The sequence below is a fragment of the Hemitrygon akajei genome, chromosome 26 (assembly GCF_048418815.1).
Source record: "Hemitrygon akajei chromosome 26, sHemAka1.3, whole genome shotgun sequence".
NCBI lineage: Eukaryota > Metazoa > Chordata > Chondrichthyes > Myliobatiformes > Dasyatidae > Hemitrygon > Hemitrygon akajei.
Genome location: NC_133149.1, coordinates 30,906,958 through 30,930,361, shown reverse-complemented (window position 1 = coordinate 30,930,361; position 23,404 = coordinate 30,906,958).

Sequence of the window (23,404 nt, the reverse complement as noted above, 5' to 3'; positions counted from 1 at the left end):
GGGAGAATGTGAAAACTCCATACAGACATCACCCAAGGTATTAGCCTCTACCCCACCCCTGACAGCACATTCTATGCACTTACTACTTACTCTTTGTGTACAAAACCTATCTCTGACATCCTCCCTTTGCTTTCCTCCAATCACCTTAAAAGTATGTCCTCTGGTATTAGCCATTGTCACCCTGGGAAAAAGGCACCGGCTGTCCACTCTGTCTATGCCTTTCATCATTTTATACACCACAAGTCTCCTCTCATCCTCCTTCAGTCCCAAGAGAAAAGCCCTAGCTTGCTCATCCTTTCTTGATAAGACATGCTGTCTATTGAAGTATGGGAATTGATGTAGGTTTTGAAGAATTGAGATGACTTGGTTAGGAAAGGTCCAGGGACAGGATTCTGGATTGTGCAGTGGAATTATCTGCAAGTTCCTGCAACAGACAGGATTCTGGATTGTGCAGTGGAATTATCTGCAAGTTCCTGCAACAGACAGGATTCTGGATTGTGCAGTGGAATTATCTGCAAGTTAATATATTGAAATCAGTGGGTCAACATTCAGGTATTTGTCACCCCCCCCCCCAAAAGAGAAAGCAATATATCCCCAGCATTGGATTAAAACCCCTTATTATTAACCCACTGGTTGAAGCCTTTCGTTGACTGGGGTCAAACATGGATACTGTGTCCCAGCTGTGTACGTGATACATAAGCCAGTAAGCAAAACAAAGCAGTATGGAGAGCAAGCTGTTGCCTGTCTAGCAGGCTCCCCTTCTCCACACAGCCGATGAATCCAAAGGAATGGTAGAGGCCAATACAGTTTGGCACCAGTGTCATCGCAGGACTGGCCAGTCAGCGTTGAACTCAACATAGGAGTGCCTAAGGACTCCAACTCCTGATTTTTCTATGGAGTTTACTCTTGAAGCCTTCCCCACGAGTGGGTATAGCTGCAAGGCAGTGAAGGTTTGAGTTCAGAGTTTTCCTTCTCCTAGATGCTAATGATGGCTGGTGAGACTCATCTGCCTGAAGAGTCTGGTTTTAAAGTGCTAATAAACTGCCTTTGCCCCATCTTCCACCAGTAGAAATGGTTCCGCCAGGCTTAATAGCCAACCATGAAGGCCAGAAGCCGAACTTGTTTGTCAGAGGCTATTTCAGATGCATGTCATTGGGAGCATTTAATAGATAGTGAGAGCTTATACCCACTACCTCCCCAGCAATGTCAACCTTAAGCAACCACCCACTAGTTACACTCACCTAAGGTGGATGAAATATTACCCATGAATAATGAGATGTATCAAATAAAGCAGGAACTTCACATGCACAGTGAAAGCTTAGAAAAATGTAGTTGTATCTGTAAGGGGAGAAACTGCAAGAGTGAAAAACTTGGTGAGAAAGTGAACATTCTTCCCAAAGGGCAGAACTTCTAGGAAAGGTCATGCCTGCATAAAAGTTATACTCATTTGATGTGTTTATTTGCCATCTTTTCTTGAATGAGCCATTCAACTCTGAATAAAATAAATTTACAATAGAGACCATGGGCCTTTTATTTGCTATCTTCAGTTATAATATGGTTGGCAGTAACAGTCTATTCATGTTTAAGGATTCCCACATCAACTTACAGATCTGAATAATGCGTGCAATCACTCCTCCTTCAATAAGAAGCGCACTCAGTGTCTTCAAGTTCTATGAACTGTGCCAAACAATAGCTTAATATCATAATTGCTCATATTCACTTTCAGAAATCTGGAGCGGTCTTAAAACGTGTATGAGAAGAATAATTTCTGGCAATTATACTTTTGTAATTTAATTATTTATGATTTTATATTGCTGTATTTCTACACTATTCTTGGTTGGTGCGACTGTAACAAAACCCAATTTCCCTCGGGATCAATAAAGTATGTCTGTCTGTCTGTAATGGGCACCAAGCAAAGAAGGGAAAAGCTAATTTCTGAAACTGATGCTTGCCAAAGCTTTAAAATATTTCAATATAATACTTAAGAGCTAAGGGTGTGTGAAATAATGGCTGCCTCTCATCAGAAGTTCAACAAGAAATTCTTTTGTGGTTTCTCATTGTGTTTGCTTTCGTTATTTATTTAAGTTTTTTATTTTAATGCCACATTCTATCTTCTGTGATATTGCAGTGAACTTCTGCTTCTCCTACCACTCATCCTAACTTTTTAAGATACAGTAAGTCTCCGTTCCATGTTCACTTGGCTTCTGTTACTTCTCCACTCTTTTAAAGGAAAGGACAGTTGTTGTTCTGTCATCCCAACAGGTTTAAACTCAATGGAGATTAACATTGCTGACTTTGTATGTGGAAAAGATGTGCCTCTGCTTTCAGCCAGGGTAGTTAATAATTTTTCAACAAAAAATGTGTTTTTGGTGCTATTTATCTTGCACCAAAAGAACACAGGACTAGAAAAGGCTTTTCAGCCCTTGAGCCCTCAAGCTTGTTGCAGCATTCAACTTGAACACAGCTCTGTGCAGTTAGGCCACATTCCTTGATACTCTTTGCTACTGGAATCTTTTCAGCATTAGACTTAAAACATTTTCTAAAATAAAGAAAATGGAAAAGAAATTTCAAATCCCCTTTATTCAAATTAGTTAGTGTGGAGGTAGGTAAAGTTTGTAATTTTGGACAATTGAGTGTTATGGAGAACTTGCACAGAAGAGCAGGCGAGGCTACGAGAGATCAGACCAAATCAAAATCAGTATCAGATCTATTATGACTAACAAGGATGATGTGAAATTTGTTGCTTTGTGACAGCAGTGCAGTACAAAGACAAAAAATTATGATTTTGCACTTTATTGTTTACCTGCACTACACTTTCTGGAAGAAGATGGTGCCAGGGAATAATGTAATCAAGGGCAACATCCTCCAGACAGTGCATAAAACTATTTCTTTCACTTCTTTTCCAACTTCTTTTTCTTTCAAACGTGGTTCTGCTACTTTTGGAGCCTGTGATCTACATTTTGGTGGTGTGTTTAGAGGCCGATTAAATGATCTGGTGCTTTGCTGTCTCCGAGAGTGCTCCATATGGCAAGTGGCCTCAAAGCCAAGAAACCTGGAGGTGGGGCACGACTCCATTTCTCACCAATCTCACCGATTAAAGCATCGAGGAAGATTGAAATCATTGAGTCAGAGTGCAGAAGGTGAGGCAATCTTCAGCCGGAGAAAGGTGTCTGTGTGTGACAGTCTCTCTCTCCTTCTTGCTTGATGCTTCTGGAGAAAGGTTTCAACTTTTGGATGGTCTCTCTCTCCCTCAATGCTGTAGGAGGATTTGGGTCTTGGGATTCCTTAATGCACCATGTAAAAAATTGTTCTGTGTAAACAATTGGTAAGACAAGCTTTTCACTGTATCTTGGTACATGTGACAATAATAAGCCATTTCTAATACCAAAAGAAAGAATTGGCTCATTGGTTTATGGACCAATCAGAAATCTGATGGTGGAGGTGATGGGGGGGGAAAACGGTTTCTGAATCATTGAGTGTGGGTCTTCAAGCTCTTGTACCTCCTCCCCAATGGTAGTAACAAGAAAAGGGCAGGTCATATTGATCATATTGAATAGTGGGGCAGGCCTGAGAGGGCAGGTGGCCTATTCCTGCTCCTACTTCCTTGCTTTCTTCTGATATTAGATACCTAGGATAGACTTATTATAAACAACAATAGCATTTATTTTAGACAGCTCTATTTGAAAGTAGTGGTTGTAGTATATGGATCTAATTCTTTTAGCACGATGATTCCCCTTAGCACTAATATTGACTGATAACTTATGCATGCACATTAATTTGTGGCTCTCTCTGCAAAGTGAATGTACATGGTAACTTCTTCTCCAAGTGCGTGCCTTTATTTATCTGATATGTAGTTGTACAGACACAGCAAACTGATGATGGATACGAACCTGAATGTCAGCAAATATCATCAACTGCACCGATAGTTACGAGACCACAGAATTTGGAGGGAGAGAGACAGTGAGAGGAAAGAGTGAACCAGTACAGAGAAGGCAGTCATGGATGTTAGCAAAGGGATGCATGAGTGACAGTGCACAGTACACATTGAGAGACGCACAACTATCAAAGCTAAAGTGGAAATAACGTGACGATGGCCTTAGTTGGGAAAGTTGATGAATTTGATAGTGCTAATGAGGACTGGGAATTGTATATCGAGAGGGTTGAACTGTATTTCAATGCTAATGATGTGGACGAGGTAAAGAAAGTTTTCACCCTTCTTAGCTTAATGGCTGTAGAATATACAGTCTCTTATGCAGTTTAGTAACTCCTGAAAAGTTTGGATGAACTGCTCACCCATTATAAGACCATAATACCTAGGTTCAGAATTAGGCCATTCCAACATTGTAATTTATTTGTCACTTTCTTGCCCATTCTCCTAATCTGTCTAAATCCTTTTGCAGCCTACCTGTTTCCTCGACACTACCTGCTCCTCCACTAACCTTCATATCATCTGCAAACTTGGCAACAAAGCCATTCCATCATCTAATTCATTGATATACAGCATAAAAAGAAGCTGTCCCAACACCGACTCCTGTGGAACACCACTACTCACTGACAGCCAACCAGACAAGGATCCTTTTATTCCCACTCGCTGCCTCCTACCAATCAGCCCATGTTCTAACTATTCCAGTAACCTTCCTGTAATACCATGGGCTCTTAACTCAGTAAGTAGACTCATGTGTGGCACTTTGTCAAAGGCCTTCTAGAAATCCAAATACACAACATCCACTGCAATTCCTTTATCTATCCTACTTGTAATCTCCTCAAAGAATTTTAACAAGTTCGTTCAGGCAAGATTTTTCCTTAAGGAAACCATGCTGACATTGCCCTATCTTGTCCTGTGTCACCAAATACTCCATCACCTCATCCTTAACAATTAACTGCAACATCTTCCCAACCATTGAGGTCAGACTAACTGGTCTACAATTTCCTTTCTGCTGTTTTCCTCCTTTCTTAAAGAGTGGAGTGACGTTTGCAATTTTCCAGTCCTCTGGCACCATGCCAGAGTTAAATTATTTTTGAAAGATCATCACTAATGCCTCCACAATCTCTACTGCTACCTCTTTCAGAACCCTAGGGTGTGATTCATCTGGTCCGGGTGACTTATGCACCCTTAGGTCTTTCAGGTTTTTGAGCACCTTCTCCCTTGTAACAGTAACTGAACCCACTTCTCTTCCCTCACACCCTTCAACATCTGGCACACTGTTAGTGTCTTCCACAGTGAAGACTGATGCAAAATACTCATTTAGTTCATCTGCCATCTCCTTGTCCCCTGTTATTATTTCTCTGGCCTCATTTTCTTGCGGTCCTATATCAACTCTCATCTTACTTTCCTTTTTTACATACTTGAAAAAGCTTTTACTATCCACTTTGATACTGTTTGCTAGCTTGCTTTCATATTTTATCTTTTCCCTTCTAATGATTTTTTTTAGTTGCTCTCTTAGGTTTTTATAAGCTTCCCAATCCTCTGTCTTCCCACTAATTTTTGCTTTGTTGTATGCCCTCTTTTTTGCTTTCACATTAGCTTTGACTTCCCTTGTTAGCCACGGTTGTACTATTTTTCCATTTGACTATTGTTTTTTGAATAAATCCTGCACTTTCCTCATTTTTCCCAGAAACTCACACCATTGCTGCCCTGCTGTCATCCCTGCCAGCATCTCCTTCCAATTTGCTTTGGCCAACTCCTCTCTCATACCACTGTAATTTCCTTTACTCCACTGAAATACAACTACATTAGGTTTTACTCTCTCCCTATCAAATTTCAAGTTGAACTCAATCATACTGCGATCACTGCCTCATAAGGGTTCATTTACCTTAAGCTCCCTAATCACCTCTGGTTCATTACATAACTCCTAATCCAGTATTGCTGATCACCTAGTAGGCTCAATGACAAACTGCTCTAAAAAGCGATCCTAAGAGCCCACTCTTATGACATAGATTTCAAGGGTACCAAGCAGCACAACAATGCTGATGGCTTGTCACGTTTTCCACTGTTGATAACTGAAGAAGAAAAGTCTTCATTCTGTGACCCAGCAGAGGTGTTACACTCAGAATTGGTGGACCAGCTGCCAGTAACACATTATGAAATACAAAGAAAACAAGGAATGGCCTGACATCGTCAAAAGTCTATGACATTACCATACAAGGATTGCCAGCTCATGGTAATCCTATGTTCCAGAGTTCTCAGTGAGACAAGACCACCTGTCTGCATGTCAAAGCACCCTGATGTATGGATCTCGTGCTGTGGTTCCCTCTAAACTGCACACCAGAGTGTTAGAAATTCTGCATGGAGGACACCTGGGTACACTCAAGATGAAGAGCCTCACCTGGAGCTACGAGTGGTGGTCAGGAATAGATAGACAGATTGAAGACTTGACCAAAAGCTGTTTGAGATGCAACAAAGCTCAAAATGCACCCGCACAAGCACTGTTACACCCGTGGGAGTGGCCATCGTCGCCATGGCAAACAGTGCATATTGACTTTGCTGGGCCATTCATGGACTCCATGTTTCTGATTGCTGTGGATGCTCATTTGAAGAGGCTGGAAGTCATATCAATGTAGTCAACCACATTAGAAAAGAGCGTTTCTTCTCTGGGGACTATCTTCTCCAGAAATGGCTTACCTGAACAAATTGTGAATGGCAACAGACCACAATACATGTCAGAAGAGTTCAGACTGTTTTTGAAGAAAAATGGCATCAAACATTTCAAGTCAGCTCCTCACCACCCAGCAATGAATGGGTTAGCTGAAGAGTTATCCAAACCTTCAAGAAGTCCATTAAAGTGATGGACAAGGAGGACATTTCTCTTCAGCACAAGGTGGACAACTTCCTTTTTGTGTATCAGAACTCTGGTCATGCGACAACAAATCAAACACCTGCAATGCCATCCATGAGCAGGAATCTGAAATCTTGCACGGACCTCCTGAAACCAGATCTACGGAGGGAAGTGCAGAATAAACAGTTCAGCCAGTTGCCAAGTGAAGCAGCAAGGAGCTTCGAGGTTGAAGTCCATGTGGATGTTGGAGATCACATATGGATATGTCATGTGGACCAGGTACTGGTTGCTCAGCCAAAGAACACATCTGAGTCAACTGCATCCAACAAGACGGACACATTACAGTCACAGGACTTACCTCTTAGTGATGATCATGTCACTGACACCTACAACAGAGAAAGTTGTCCTTGAAAAGACACTGGCCAAACCACATGCCACTTCGCAGGTCTAAAGGCACTATTCTAAAATAAACAGAGCGCCTCCTAAAAGACTGAATCTTTAGAATAGTGAAGTTAGTTATGGACTGCTGTTGTGAAACCACTTTTCTTTAAATATGGTCTGTTAAAGGGAAATTGAATATTTGTTACATATAAAGTTACATGTTACATTAATCTAAAGAGGGAAGAAGTGTAATGTATGGATCTATTTCCTTTAGTGCAATGACTCTCCTCAGCACTAATTATTAACTGATAACTTATGCATGCACATTAATTAGTTGCTTTCTCTGCAAAGTGAATATACACGCTCACTTCTTCTCCGAGTGCATGCCCTTATTTATTTGAAATGTAGTTGTACAGATACAACAGTGGTAATTTTCCCTTTTGAACCAATATAGAGTGTCTACTGAAGTTATTCTCACACTGCTGTTAGGTGGGATGTTCCAGGATATTTTGCCAGTGATAATGTTGGAAAGGTGATATCCAAGACAGGTTAGAGTGTGACTCAGATTGAACTGGAAGATTCCCATGCACCTGTTGTTTTTGGTCTTTAGGGTAGTAGAAGTTATAGGAGCTGCCAATGAAGCTTTTGTATGTTGCTGTACTGTATTCAGGTTTGCTCATTGTTTGCCCCCAGTCAATATTGTTGCAGTTGTTAAAAGCCCAAGGCACTGCAGTAGTAGTTCCTCAGAATGAGACTTAATTACTTTTAGTTATTTCAGCAAACACTTTCACTCTACTATAAATTCAGAAGCAAAGACCAGTTCCCTGATGATCATATTCAGTTACATTGGCCGATGACCAGATAATAAAACATTCCACCTTGTAAGTAGCAAACCTCAGACTACATCCAGACTTGGGCAGATATGAAGCCTATTTAAACAGCAAGTGATCATCTCAACCAGAAATTCTGAACAACTAGTTTTGAATTTCAATGGAACCATCATCATCATATCCTCACCGACAATAACCAGCAAGCTATCATTGAGCAAAAATGTACCTAGACCAGTCACTTCAATATCATTGTCATTTGATCAGAATATGGATACTCTGCAGTGAATTCCTGACTTTCAAAACCTTGGTTTACCCCAAAAGGCCAAAAACAGATGTATTAAGGAATAGTCTCACCTACATACAATAAGGAGGAATGGCACAAAGGAGAGTAATATGGTCTAATTGACTGACAAAGTATGTGCCACATTACACACTCATCTCTTTCGCAATCAATGTACAATGGCTTCCAGGATTGCTTCGTGTCACATTCAATCAAATGTTGCTTAGATGTCATGGGCAATGACTCCTACCTCCCCTCTGAAGCTCAGCTCCTGTGATACTACTGGGGTTAAGATCTGGAGAATGTAGAATCCAAAACTAGCATCAATGAGCGGGATTATTAGTGAATAGGAGCCAGTTGATGGTACAGTGGATGACTCTTGCATTATATTACTGATGACTGAGTGCAGGCGGATAGAATGCTAATTGGATATATTGAATTTATCTTCCATTTTACTTTCAGAACATAATTGGTCAATTTTCCATATGTCTAGGCAGATACCAGTATTTTAGTTAGATTGAAATCGTTTGGCTGGGGTGACAGCTATTTCAGGTCCAAAGCCTGTGCTGGATCCATTGTCGTCAGCTGTTTCTTGGTGTCATGGAGGTGTGAATCAAATTGAGCTTTGAGGCAGCCTACATTTCAGGAGTAGGTTGAGATAGTTTATACATCTGGCAATTCCATAGATGGCTATGAATGTTTCTGACCTGGCCTTTGTGATTATTGGGGGGCGGGGGTTCCCAATGACATTACTCATCAAGCATTCATTTCCTACCTATTATGTTATTGTTCAACATCAGTCCTTAGTGATGGCAACACTGCAGATTTCAAGCATTGGTCGGATTGATTATTCCCTCAGATTGGTTTGCTCACCATTTGCCTGCAAGCCAGTCTGGCCTTGACAGGTATAGCACATCCACAAAGGTTAGCACAGGAATAAATTAATTAAATCATTTTCAAACCTACCTGAATAGTTAAATAATATGTTTCCAATAATCTCCCCGTGTTTCAAACTTGATGCTTGCCAGTTGTGTTCCTGGGGCTGTTGGAACCCTGACAAGAGAAAAAGACAAAGACTTGTGCCTCTTTAGAGCTCCTTATAGACCACATAGGAACCAGGTGAGCCTCCTGTCATGCCTGTCAATTGTTGGCAATGACTATCTCCTGCTATTGAACTCCCAAAGGGATCACTCCCACTCTCTGGCAATCACTGGCTCTCCATCATGATGATTGACTCACTGTTGATCACTGACAACTGCAATCAATAAAAAAACCTCAATCAAAATCAGCTCTGCCACCCCAGCCCCCCATAATCAATGACCTTCCTCCCCTTCTCCAATCAATTTACCAGCAATTCCTGACCTCAACCCAACCTGATCACATTTTGTGGACTCACTACCACACTCCACCTATCTCTCCCTCTGTTTAGAACTCTGTCCCTGAAAGACCCACCCCCACTCTTCATGGCTTTGCATGTTCCCCTGTTTCTCTCTGACCATGCTGTAGTCCTCCAATCCCTATCAGCCCACCACAAACTCCTATCTCGGCAACACCGAAAGCTCCCTCTCTGAGCCTGCAACATTCACCATCATGGTGTCAATCAGTCCAGCTTCCAGGTAGGAGGACTCGCTAATAAATGGCTGGGCATGCATGCATGCTAAAATTCTAGGTGTCCAAACAGACACATCATTCCAAATGTAAGTACATCAAGGTAGTACAGAAGTGATAATAGATTGAAAATACAGAGAACGTGCTTCAGATATGAGGGGCCAATTTTCAACATCTACAATACTTACTATTTCATAGAATTTCAGAGTCCAGAAACAGATTCTTACCCAAAGGAATGTGCTCACAGTTATACACACTCCAGCCCGATTACTCAATGTTTCATATAATTTGTTCAATATTAAAGCATGGGCTTTGATCATTAAATAATGAATCTTCCTATCCCTCCCATTCAATTCCTGACTGATCAATTCCTGTTTTAACATGGTTAACAACTTAATCTATTTTGATTAAAATAACAAATGCACAAATTTATGGTTGTCATTCCTCTAACAGTCACATCCCCTCAGTTATTAAGAACTTTATGTTTTGTATCACAGAATGTGACTGTGATAATCGGATCTGTGTACAGTAATATTGCTATGCTGTTAAGTCAAAACTGTGGGTATCTGTGAGATTTGCCAGAGATTTTGCAGTAAAGCATTGGAAATAATTGTTCTTCAATTGTACTTTCAATGGATGTTGCTAGGCAACATTTCTCTGTTGAGTTGCTTGGGAAACAAGTGGATAAAAGCTAAACAGCGTGTTTGTCAGGCCTATAATTTGACTACTGCACAACACAGACTGGGGATTGCTGAGCAAATGCACAACAGTGAAATAAAGGAAGAATCAAATTTCCTCCATCATACTTCTGCATATTATCATTTCCTGTGGATTAAATTGCATTTCAAATACTCTTTTATTATTGATTTTTATTGTTACATCTGTACATTGCATACAATAACATGTTCAATGGCATTCATGAACGATGATGTATTGATGTTTTGTATCTATCTAAGCAATTTTGTGATATAAAATGTAGGATTAAAATAAAATTGTCCCATATGATGTTCTATATTAATCCCATTTTCATGAAATATGAAACCTTTTTGATCTATAATGCTATAAAATATTGCCAAATTATGCCATAAACTTGGTCTACATATACAAACAGCTTGAGCATTATATAGGATGCAACTTTAGATGCAGCAATGAATATTGAACCCTGCTACTAATCAGATGAGGTCGCTGTGATGCAGAAAACATGTATGAGCATTTGGTTCTTCAAGGAAACAAAGCAATTTTTGCAACTGTACAATGCAGCCAACAGTCATTACTTTTAATATCCATAAACTATAGATGAGTTCAGAGAGATGCTGAACACCATCACAATCTGTGACTTGTTACTCATTCACACACTAATTGCCTGAAGTCCCAGTGTATCAAGCTGCCTCATTTTATTTTGAAATGCAATGTTAATTCACTATATTGGAAGGCTGGGGATTGACAGTAGAATGCTTGCTCAGAAAACCTTTATCTGAATCATGTACAGTATATGTCTTTTATGTGGAAACATAAAACATCATGAACCCTCAAACCTGTTGGATGATTTGTTATGTCATGGCTGAGCTCCTGCATCAAATTCCATTTCCTGCATATCATATCTCTTGAAGTGTATGCAAACCTATTAATATATTCCATGACTGAGCATCTACAGCTCTCTGGTACTTATAAAATATCACAACCCTTTCAGTAAAGAAATTTCTCCTCATTTCAATATGAATGGAGAAACCTCTTTTCTCCCAACCTGAATCACCAGACTGAGGAGACAATCTCTGAGACTCCATCTTGTCAATCCCTCTAAACATTTTTGACATGCCAGTGTGGTTGCCCTTCATTCTTCAAACTCAAGGGGACGTGGATCAATTCTGCCTTTTCTGTTGTTCTGCTACCAGTGGAATGAGAAGCTATTTTCTGATGAAGCATCTTAGATTTCCAAATTAATGACAATTCACTCAGTGTGTAGCTGAACAGTTCCTTTGGGTATCACTATACAAAACAAAGTAAGGTTGGAAGAAACCAAGGAGCATAGTAGATGTGATCAACTGAATGTATGGATAGATTTTATCTACTGGAATTATTTCTAAAAAGAGAATCAATGACCAAGAGCAGAGACCAACTGACCCTAGAGGATCATATAAACATTCTATCTATAAAGAACATAAAGTCAGTAAACTTAACAAAAGGTATTGAAATTAAAACTGAATATTAACAAATTACAGTGGAGATATTAAAAAACCATGAGCAAGTATTTGATTTCTCTAATTCAGGGATTCCTAACCTGGGGTCCATGGACCTCTTGTTTAATGGCATTGGTCCATGTCATAAAAAAGGTTGGGAACCCCTGCTCTAGTTCTAGACCTTTTCTTAAAAAAATGAATAAATGGAACAGACTTAGAACACAGCTTGTCCTCTAAGCTATGATGATATTTTTTGGCCGTCATGTGAGCTATATTCAGTACTTCCTTGCTAAAACTTCAAAGGCCTGTTTTGGTTGGTGTCTGTCTGGCAGTCTGAACAACCATTCAAGTTTAATATAAACCTGAAAAAAACATTTTCTTCAACATTTGTTTCTATTCAAAGATATAGAATTCAGCACCAAGGAAAACATCCGAGGGACAAAACACCAACCATTGAAAATTCACTGCAGAGTTTAGGTTTCACACAGTAATGCGAAGTTCAGATCAAAGACCATTGACCTAAAACATTGACTGTGTTACTGTCTCTATAGATGCCACATGATTTCTTGTGTATTGCCAACATTTATTAATTTTTATTAGTGCTAAGAGATTATTGATTTCTGATGGATTTAGATACCTAGGCCTGATTCTCTTCATATTACTCTGTACCTCTCCAGCTCTCTTTCTATAGTTAAGAATTTGCATAAAATGTAATTCTTCAACCGTGACTTTCATTTATTAGTCCTAATATCTCTCATTTTCGTCTCAATGTCAATTTTTAATATTACACTAGTGGGGCATTTTCACATGCTGGGAAGACTACATAAATGCCAATGTTATTGTAAATTCCTCTTTAATTCAAATACATTACCTCATGATCAGAAAGTATAATAGAAACAACCACTGATTATAACCATGTGCTTGCCTTCCATCTGTTTTGCTATTATAGAGCCCCTGCCTGTTATCGATATCACAAAGAATAAATGACACTTGGAATCACCAGGACAGAGGCCACTGTCAATTTGAATGGAAGCTGAGCCAAGTTCATACTGCCTACAGGCATTTAACATAACTGATTTTCAAAACTAACCATAGTACATATATAAACTCAAGAAAAATACTGCAGGAGGAGAATTCTTGCTCTTTATTATACACATGTAGATAGTTCCACAGTATACTTTATTTCTTTAATATTGGGACAGACAGTACATATCACATAACCATCAGGTATTCTGGGTACTTGACTAGTGGCCGAGGGAACTTACAGTACTGTGCAAAAGTCTTAGGCACATATATAGAACTAGGATGCCTTAGACTTTTGCACAGTACTGTATTTGTCGATGTGGAGCAGAGAGCTCTGTGAATCTGGTGGGAGCAAAGGATGTTGAGAATGGTGAGGATGGGGGGTATATCCGGAGGGATGTGGGATAGGTGGCAGAGAAGGAGTGCCAGGGGTGGGAGTGGTGCGGGTGCAAACACATACAACCCTGAGACAACAGGCAAGGTCATTTGATTCTTAATGATTGGTTTATTGATCATTACACAATGACTCTCTAGTGCTTCCTTCTCTCTCTCCCCTCTCCATTCCCCTTTCCCAATCAGAATTCCCCTCTTCCTCCTCTCAGTCCACAATAGAGACCCATATGAGAACCAGGTTTATCATCACTCACATATACCATGAATTGTTTTTTTTGAGACAGCAGTACAGTGCAATACATAAAATTACTGCAGTACTGTGCAAAAGCCTAGCTAAAGTATATATGTACCTAAGGCTTTTGCACAGTACTGTATGTACCTATGCTATGAACATTTTACTTCCAGCACCATCACAGACACATAACCTTCATATAAGCGTCTTTCACAAGAAAAACATAAACGTAAATTATACACAAGTTTTACAGGAAAGAACAGTCTGCTGTAGTGCAAAGTGATCAAAGTGGTCCTAGTGTTGCTGAACTGTAATGATTCAGCATTTGTTGGTTGGCTTAAAAAATGAATGGTTGAAAGAAAATAGCTATACTTGAACCTGGCATTGTGGAACTTCAGGCTTCTGTAACTCCTGCACTATGGTAGCTGTGGAAAGATGGCATAGCCGGAAGAGTTGTGAAATGTACTAACAGTATATTCATTTATAGGAGGCAGATGAGATGAACCAGACTTCAGTGTAGCAACACATTTGGAAATTAAGGTACCTGGCTTTATTTGAAAATGGAGAAATCAAGTGTAGTGTAAAGACATGAGAAGTTCTACCTGTTCACCAACCGCACCAAGCACTGTCATGGTCACATCCACTGCAGCAAAATGATATAGAACACAATGAATTCCATTCTTATGGAGATACTCCTATCCAATCTCCTCAAAGTGCATTTGTATTGAGATTGAAGAAAAGCTTCTTGCATCTATTGCCCTGTTCTCTGAGTGCCTTCTTATCCTCAACAACCCAAATGCTTAAATTGCAGCTCGGTGATAAGCATGTTTCAAAATCTACAATAAAAAGGATAGCAATTCAAAATTAATTCAAAATGTAAAAGATTAGATCAACAGGTATGAATGAAAGGCAGTACTTGAATTAAAAGGATGAAATGAATGTAAATGTTTAAAGGAACCTGTCTGAACAGTTTGCAGCCAAACACTGAGGCCTGACATAAGGGCCAAATCATGAAATGCCTCTGTACTTTGTTGTTTTGGAAAGTTTTGCTCAATGTGTCTGCTCAATTTTCTTTCAACTTGTTAATATATGAACAACAAAGAGCTCAGGACCAATCCCTACTTCACATCACTAGTTACTGGCCTGCAATTTGCTAAGTAATCCTCTACTACCACCCTCTTCCTCCAACCACCAAGCCAACTTGGTATTTATTTGCTATCTCACCCTGGATCATGTGTAGTTTAATCTCCTGGGCTAGCCTACAATGTGGGACCTTGTCAAAGGCCTTATCAAAGTCCATATACACAATCATATTGTGCTCATCAAATATCCCATTCCTACAGATTTTATACTTTCTGTTTTTGTTTTGTTTAGGATCCTGTAGGATGCAGTGAAGAATCTTCAGTTTAATTGGTTGAAGAGTGCCAATGTGTATCAGAGTTATTATGTTGAAATAAACCTTACATTTGATAAGGTCTCAAATCTAAAGTCAATAAAACTTTGAGAGCAGCTGTCAAATAAATGTTTTTTTTTCCTTCACTACAAAATGTGAGCCATTATTCACTTAGAGAACAAATCATGCATCATAAATCCGTTCCCAAGAAAAGGGATTGGGGATGAAATCTTCCAACTGAAAGCATGCACTTAAAGAATTGTGTGCAGCAATTATGAAGGACAGCAAATTTTACTCCTGGTATCTACTTGCATCCTGTGAGTAATGAATTTCAAAGCTGCCACTTGTAGATCTCGATCTAGGTCCTCAGTTAGCATTTTCCATCATTTCTTCAATGAATTGTGAAATGGATCTTGGAAAGAAATGAGCAAAAGCTGGAATTCCTGGCTCCTTGTTAGAAATGCCCATCCTTCCGGGTAGATCAGTAACAGAAGCAATGATGCCAAATACAAAGCAACAGAGAATTTAGTGAAAATGAATGCAAGATACAATTGATTGGAGAATCTGGCCAATTTGGCAGTTTTGTAGGTCATTAAATAATTGTTTTACCACTAGAGGGTACAATTGCACAGCAACATCACTCATTGATTATCTCTGATTCATACTATACTGCATGTGACAAAATTCATTTGTAAAATTAATATGTAAACAAAAGGCTTTGAATCTAATATTTTTCACCACCTCTCAGCTGCATGACCCAGTTATTATTGTGACAGTAGTGCTCCTAAATAATATATTATTCTTAAGGCATAAAGAATTCTTGCAGTGATTCTTAAAATACTTCATGAGAAGGATACAATTGTCTGACAGCATGATAGAACATAAATCATTCATGTCCTTGTAACTCTGTCAGAGGACCATACTGTTCTTTCCTTTCCTACTCATTTCTCCCAGAGGTAGTTAGCTTGCATGGCAGTATAGTTCCATGCATCTCAAGTGTCCATAGCTCTTTGCCCAAGAGACTAATTTACTTGTGAGTGCTTATATTCTATTTTATTGTGGGGAGTCACAAGGCTGCGGCTTTCAGAAGTATTCACACATGGAAACAGCTGATGAGGAATGTTAAATAATTATAATGTGAAAAACAAAGTCTTGACTAATCTTTCATTTCCTTGGAGGTTTCCAAATTAATTATAACGTCATATCCCAGCTGATAATATGCAGCACTAATGCTGTGAGGACTTGCTACTTCAAGCAACCACATGATTAATACATGAATTACAAGGAGAAATTGACCACTTGGTCCCTCAAGCTGCTTTGATATTCAATAAAATCATGGATGAGTCAATTGTAATTTTGTATTCTCGCTCACCCCTGGTAACCCTTCAGCCACTTCCCCCATTCCCCAATGCTTGCTTATCAAAGAACTATCAGCCATTATTATAAAAATACTCTGCTTCATCCATCCTTTGAGGCAGACCATTCCAAAGTCTCTCATCCCTTTGACAAAAGTAAAATTGCCCAATTTCTCTAAAATGGGAGTACATGGAAAGTCTGGGAAGTGCTGTGGGAGAGTAATACTGGCTGATTGAACTAATTTCTTAATTCCCCAAATGCACAGTGGACTCTTCAAGAATATAAACTGTATCCCTTTGCTATCCAGGGAATTCTTTGCTTTGTTGGTGAATGAGCCATAAACTGAGAATAGTTTAAATATACTCAAAACATTAAGAGTACAAAAATATATATTATCATTTATAATTCACTTATCACGCCTAGCTCAGTTGCAACTATTTGCACAGAATCGGGTCTGGGAATGAAAATAAAAAAAACAGCAGACACTGTAACACTTAAACACAAATAGAAAATGATGAAAACACTCAAAATGTCAGGGAGTGCTTGTGGCAGGAGAAATGGGGTTTAGGTCTCATATTGAAGAACCTTTGTCAGAACTATGATCACATTTTGAGCAACATTCCTTAGACATTGTAACAGGGATTACAATTTACCTCTTGTCCTTTTGTGTATATTTCCTGCTTTTTATCTCTTCAGTTGTTTGATAACTACTCTGCTATGTTTTGATTAAAATTTCATGTAACGCTGCGAATTTACGTTATTGAAGGAAAGAAATGAATTGTAAAAGTCTTGAAATGCTGAGCTTCCTGAACAGAAAATGAATCCTTTAGATAGCTCATGACTCAAGTGTGCAGACAGAAGATTCTATGAAGGGCAGCGGTACTCAGGAGGATGGTTTCATATTGCCAAGTACTAGTGTTTCATTGAGCAAGCTTTCCGCACATATAGGGTGGAAGCTTAATTTCTTAAAATCAAATTTGAACAAGCTTTTTATATTGAAAAGAGAGTGAGAGTTTTGTAACCAATTCCTGAGAGTAAGGACATTTACTTTCTTTGCAATTACATTTAATTTCAAATGGCACACAAGAATGATAGCAACTACTTGTCACCACTAGCCTGATATATTTTCCTGAAGAGTTTCCTGGGATGTCAATGTTAAGACCCATCTGTATATTGTGTATTAGGTGGTAAGTACCCAACCTTTATTAAGCACTGGATTGAATTTATAATGACTGAAGTCTTGGACAGGATTGAACATTTTATTTGAACGTCTTGTAGTTTGTTCTCATTTTTGTTTTCAAATTTCTGCGTTCTCACACAACCAGCAATATTCTTCAATCTTGATGTCAGTGGTCCAAATTATAGGCATGATTGAACTAGTAACTGGGGATGAAAGGGAAGGCAGATTTCCTGCTTGGTTCTCCTTCTTTTATGCTAAAGGACACAATATTTTATAATCATTGAATACCTGTTCATTAATCTGGCATGAGACATTTTTCTTCCCTTATGATTTAATTCTGTATTAAGTATTCATTTCACATTGGCGGCAGCAGGCTGAAACCTGACTTCTGGTGCCTGTATTGAGAGTCAAAATCAGGTTTGATATCACCGGCAGATGTTGTGAAATTTGTTGTTTAGCGACAGCGGTCCGCTGCAATATATAATAGAACTATAAACTACAATAAGTATATATAATAAATGAATAAATAAGTGGTGCAAAAAGAGAGAGAAAAATACTGAGGTTCATTGTCTGTTCAGAAATCTGATGGTGGAGGGGAAGAAGCTGCTCCTGTTTGCACGTTCTCCCTGTGATTCTGTGGGTTTAATTCTACATCCTAAGGTGCAGTGCTTGATTGGTTGGTTAGCTTACGTAAATTACTTTTAGTGTTAAATGGTGGGGGGAGAATTGCTGGAGGTGTTAAACGTGTTTATGAGAGAAACAATTATAGGGAAATATGTGGGGGAATGGGATCGATCTGTATGCAAGCATAAATTCAGTGGTCCAAATGATCTCTTTCCCTGCATTAATGAAAGATGAAAAATATGAGATTAAGTATTCATGAGTTCGATTTTACAAGTATCCACACCCTGTGTAGGTGACCCTAAATATGCAAGACTGCCAAGTTGAGTTTAATGGCGTACTCAAGGGAAGTTTGCATTTGTGACTTCCCAGCAAGGTCAGTGGGTTACAGTCAAAACTGGGTCAAACCTTTTTCCCCCTCTCTTTAAAATTATTGATACATTAAAATATAATCCAACTGATTTATCACAGAGCAGATTTGAATTTCACGGACACACTCTTGTACTGCACTGGTCACTTTTCATTTTTTATTGCTGCTATTTCACATATTTATATGACTGCTTGTTTTATTATAAAAGTGTCAGGTACATTATACTGTCTTACATAAACATCCCCCTCAAACTTTATGTCAACCTGTCATTCTACAAGCCATGCCACTCAAGGACTTGTGATAATATTATTTTGTGACTGTATGTACTGGATTGTAACTATATGTGCTGTACACTCAGTGGTCATTTTATTAGATATCTCCTGCATCTAATAAAGTGGCCACTGAGAGCATGTTCACGATCTTCTGTTGCTGTAGCACATCCACTTCAAGGTTCAATGTGTTATACGTTCAGAGATGCTCTTCTGCACTTTTGAAACATATGGGTATTTAAGCTACTGTCACCTTCCTATCAGCTTGAACCATTCTTGCCATTCTCCTCTGACCTCTCTCATTAACAACGTGTTCTCACCCACAGAACTGATTCTCACTTGTTTCTCGCACCATTCTCTGTAAACTCTAGAGACTGTTGTGCATGAAAATCCCAGGAGATCGGCAGTTTCTGAGTTACTCAAACCACCGTATCTGGCTCCAACTATCATTCTATGGTCAAAGTCACTTAGATCATATTTCTTCCCCATTCTGATGTTTGGTCTGAACAATAACTGAACTTCTTGACCATGTCTGCATGTTTTTATGCATTGAGCTGCTGCCACATGATTGGCTGATTAGATATTTGGACTAACGAGCAATTGTACAGGTGTACCTAATAAAGTGGCAACTGAGTGGTCACTAAGCTTTACACCTTGGTCCTAGAAGAATTATGTTCTGTTTAGCTGTATACATGTGCATGGTTGAATAACAATTAAACTTGACCTTGGACTTCATTTAGTGGTACATCCGTTTTACCTGTTGTGACTAAGTTAATACTGAGAAATCTTTCACATTGCATTTACTTCATTATAAACAATGACATTCATTGATTAACTTAGGATGTCTCTCAGTTACACATTGTACTGTGTGTCACCCTTACCTCAGTGATGTGACACTTGGCAATGGGTTGTGGATTTCACGTTAGTTAGATGCCACAGATTAGTACTTGGAATCTGGGCTAGCAGCTCTGAATGGTTCTTCATCACACCTGGTACTTTTTGAGTGAGATACCAAAACATTTTCCCTCCAAGTGCACTTAGAAGTTCCTAAGTTATCACTGGAAAAAGGAGCAGGGACATTCTCTCAGTGTAAGGTTAATATTTGCCCTTTATCCAATGCACAGATCAGATGATCTGTTTGCTGCTCTCAGCTGGCTATTGTCCTGTATGAATTGGCTATTGGATTACTTTATTAAGGCAGTGAGTACTTTTCAAGTGTAGTTTGAAAGTGGAGTGGACAAAAATAAATTAGTGTTTTTCAGAATCTGAGTTGGGGGAAAGTAAATATGTATTAGTTGTTTTTGAGAAAAAACTATAAATGTTGAATGAAATTCACATAAAAACTCTTTGAAATGCTGCTGGAACTTATGCAACTCACATGTGCCAGCTTTGCTCTTTACAGGAACTTGCTGTAAGCACATTCCTCACTTCACAGCACTCATTGCATTTCAAAAGTATTTTATCAGCTGTAAACTGCTTTGAGGCATCCTGGATTTGTGGAAGGAACCATATAATTTACAAACTTATTTCTTTTGCTCTATATGAGATGTGTAATGTAATGCATATTTATATTCATTGAATTATTTAGTTGAGCATAAAACATGTTACAGAATGGGCAGTACTGAACTAATTGATATTATTTGGATAACAATAGTGATAACTATACCAATTCAATATGAATAACAGCATGGTTATGATGGACTGTCCACACTAAATTACAAAACAGCATGCAATACTCCAACTTAAACCACCTATAAATATCATGTACATTTTACAGCAGGTAGCTGGTGATACCAATTTGTATTGAAGGCAATGCCCGATGAGATTGTGTGCCCGAAAGATGTTGTAAGATAACCTTTTCAATCCAATTTTACCTTTGATGTATAATAAAAGGAATGCTGCTGTACTGAGTTATATCCTTCAAACAACTGATGGATAAAGAGTTTGACTTGAAAGAATTAAATATCTCTGTTGTAGCCAGTGGAGAATTCACATTGCAGTGAACCTTTCATTTTAATGACGATTTGGGCCATTCTTTTCAAAGTTCAAAGTTCAAAGCGCATTTATTATCAAAGTAGTATGCTATAGGCAACATTGAGATTTTGTTATTTATTCTAAACTTATTCTATATTTATAAATACACTCAGTGGTCACTTTTTCTCAGCTAATAAAGTGGCCACTGAGTGTATGTTTGTGGTCTTCAGCTGCTGTAGCCCATCCATCTCAAGATTCAATGTGCTGTATGTTCAGAGATGCTCTTCTGCACACCCCTGTTGGAACACATGGTTATTTGTGTTACTGTCACCTTCCTGTCAGCTTGAACCAGTCTAGCCATTCTCCTCTGGCCTCTTTCATTAACAAGGTGTTCCTGCTTGCCTACAGAACTGCTGCACACTGGATGTTTTATGTTTTTCGCACCATTCTCTGTAAATGCTAGAGCAGTGTTTCCCAACCTTTTTTAGCTCAGCACCCAAAGCACCTTCATACTTGCCAACACCCCTCTTAGGCACAATATACTTTCCGGTGCCCCATAGTGTAAAAACATACCATATGCTAACATGAGAAAAATGATTTTGCTTTAAATTTTTATTTGTGTTTAAACCTAGTTTACACAGTACCTATGTGCCTTACAGCAGCTTTGATATCAATGTGATTCTTGAGCTTCATGGTTTTTAGCAAGAGTTGAAATATCTGGTTCAAGTTGTGACAGCAAAAGCCTTACATCCCCCTGTGTAACAGTGGCTTCTGTTTTTTTGTGAGTATGTGCTGAAACTGAACAGCAGTGAAACCTCTTTCAACAAGGTAGGAGAATGGAAATGCAATGAAGAGCAGTTTGGCTCTTCTCCAAAGTCAAGGAAACTTCCTATGATAGTGTAGCCACATACCACAAAAGTCAGTATTTTTGAACGGCATTTTTGCCTCTTCATTATTCTGAATTTTGATAATTTCTTCTTGCAAACCCTCTTCCTGTTCTTCCACCTTGCAAAGAAATGGGTTGGTTACCCAGTCCAGAATTTCCAGATCGTTCAAATCCTGGAATGGATTCTGAAAATCCTTCTTCAGTGACTGCAAATGTACACAGCACTCTTGCAAATCACCGTCTGTGAAAGAGAGTGCCATACTTTCCATGCAGGGAAACTGTGAGAACATTCTTCTCCCAATGTTTTGTTTATATGTTTCCAATTTTCTGATAAAAGTGGACACTGCACTTTTTACCTGGATCAAATTGAAATTCTCATCCTGCGGTTTTATATTTAGAATGTTCATTTTGTCATCTAGATCAGCTAGGTATGCCACATCTCCACGTAGAAGTTCAATTTTGTTTCCCAAGCTCTCGTCGACTTAAATCAAAAATTCAACTACAGTGTCAAAAAGCGGCACCCTTCCATGTGTAGAAGCAAGTGTTCAAACTCTTCATTGTTATCTTGTCATAACTGGCGAAATATTCAGCTATCTACTGGATGAGCTTTAAATTTGTTGATAGCAGATATTACAAGAGTCATGCTTGAAAAAAGTCACTGGCTGAGGTTTTTGGCTGTGAGATGTTGACGATGAATTATGTACTGGATTGGAAGCAAACTGGGAATTTCTTTTATCATAAATACTACTAAACCAGCATGGTGACGTATCATATATGGTGGTCCATCTGTTGCACAAGAAATCATGTTCCAAATCTGAATACTTTTATCCTCAATATACATTTTGAGCTTGTCATAGATTAATTCTCCGTTGATATTTGTTTTTAACTTTTTACAAAAGAGAATCTCTTCAAAAACTTTTCCATTTTTGATAAACCATACATGTGCCATTAGCAATGCCTCATTGTCTTGCACAGTTGACTCATTCAGTTGTATCTCAAATTCTGTTTTTTGTAGCTCTATGCATAGTTGATAACTCAATGTCTTCACTCATTTTGTCAATACGACGAGCTACAGAGTTATTACTCAGAGGAACTGATTTTAAAACACTGGTATCCAGTTTGAGAACAGTGGTGAGCTCTTCTGATACAGAAGGAATAATTAATCTTTCACCAATTGTATGAGATTTTCCACACTTTGCTATCATTTTGGAAATTTTATAAGAAGCATTGAGACTGCTATCAAGGACACTTTTAGCTTTCCTGGCAAATAACAAGAGTGCAGCGCTTTTCAAATGCTTCTTTCATCTTCTGAAACTGAGTAACAACATAGGTAGCTTTTTCAGGGTGTCCTTTACAGAAGTGTTCCGGCAATCTTGATGGTTTCATGGCTTCATTAGGCAGTATAGTATTACAAATAAGACACACGGGGTTTCACTGATCTGACGGGAATGGAATAAAACCATACTCCAGGTATATAACATAGTATTGATGTACTTTCTGTAGTTTCTGTTTCTTAGCAGGATCAGAATTCAAGGCTTCACCCCCTTCAGACTCATAGAGATAGCACCGTATGTATTTATCCATCATTAACGGGGCTAAATTAAAATAAAAAATTAACACAAACTGGGAATGCCGATCGGATGCTGATGATGGCA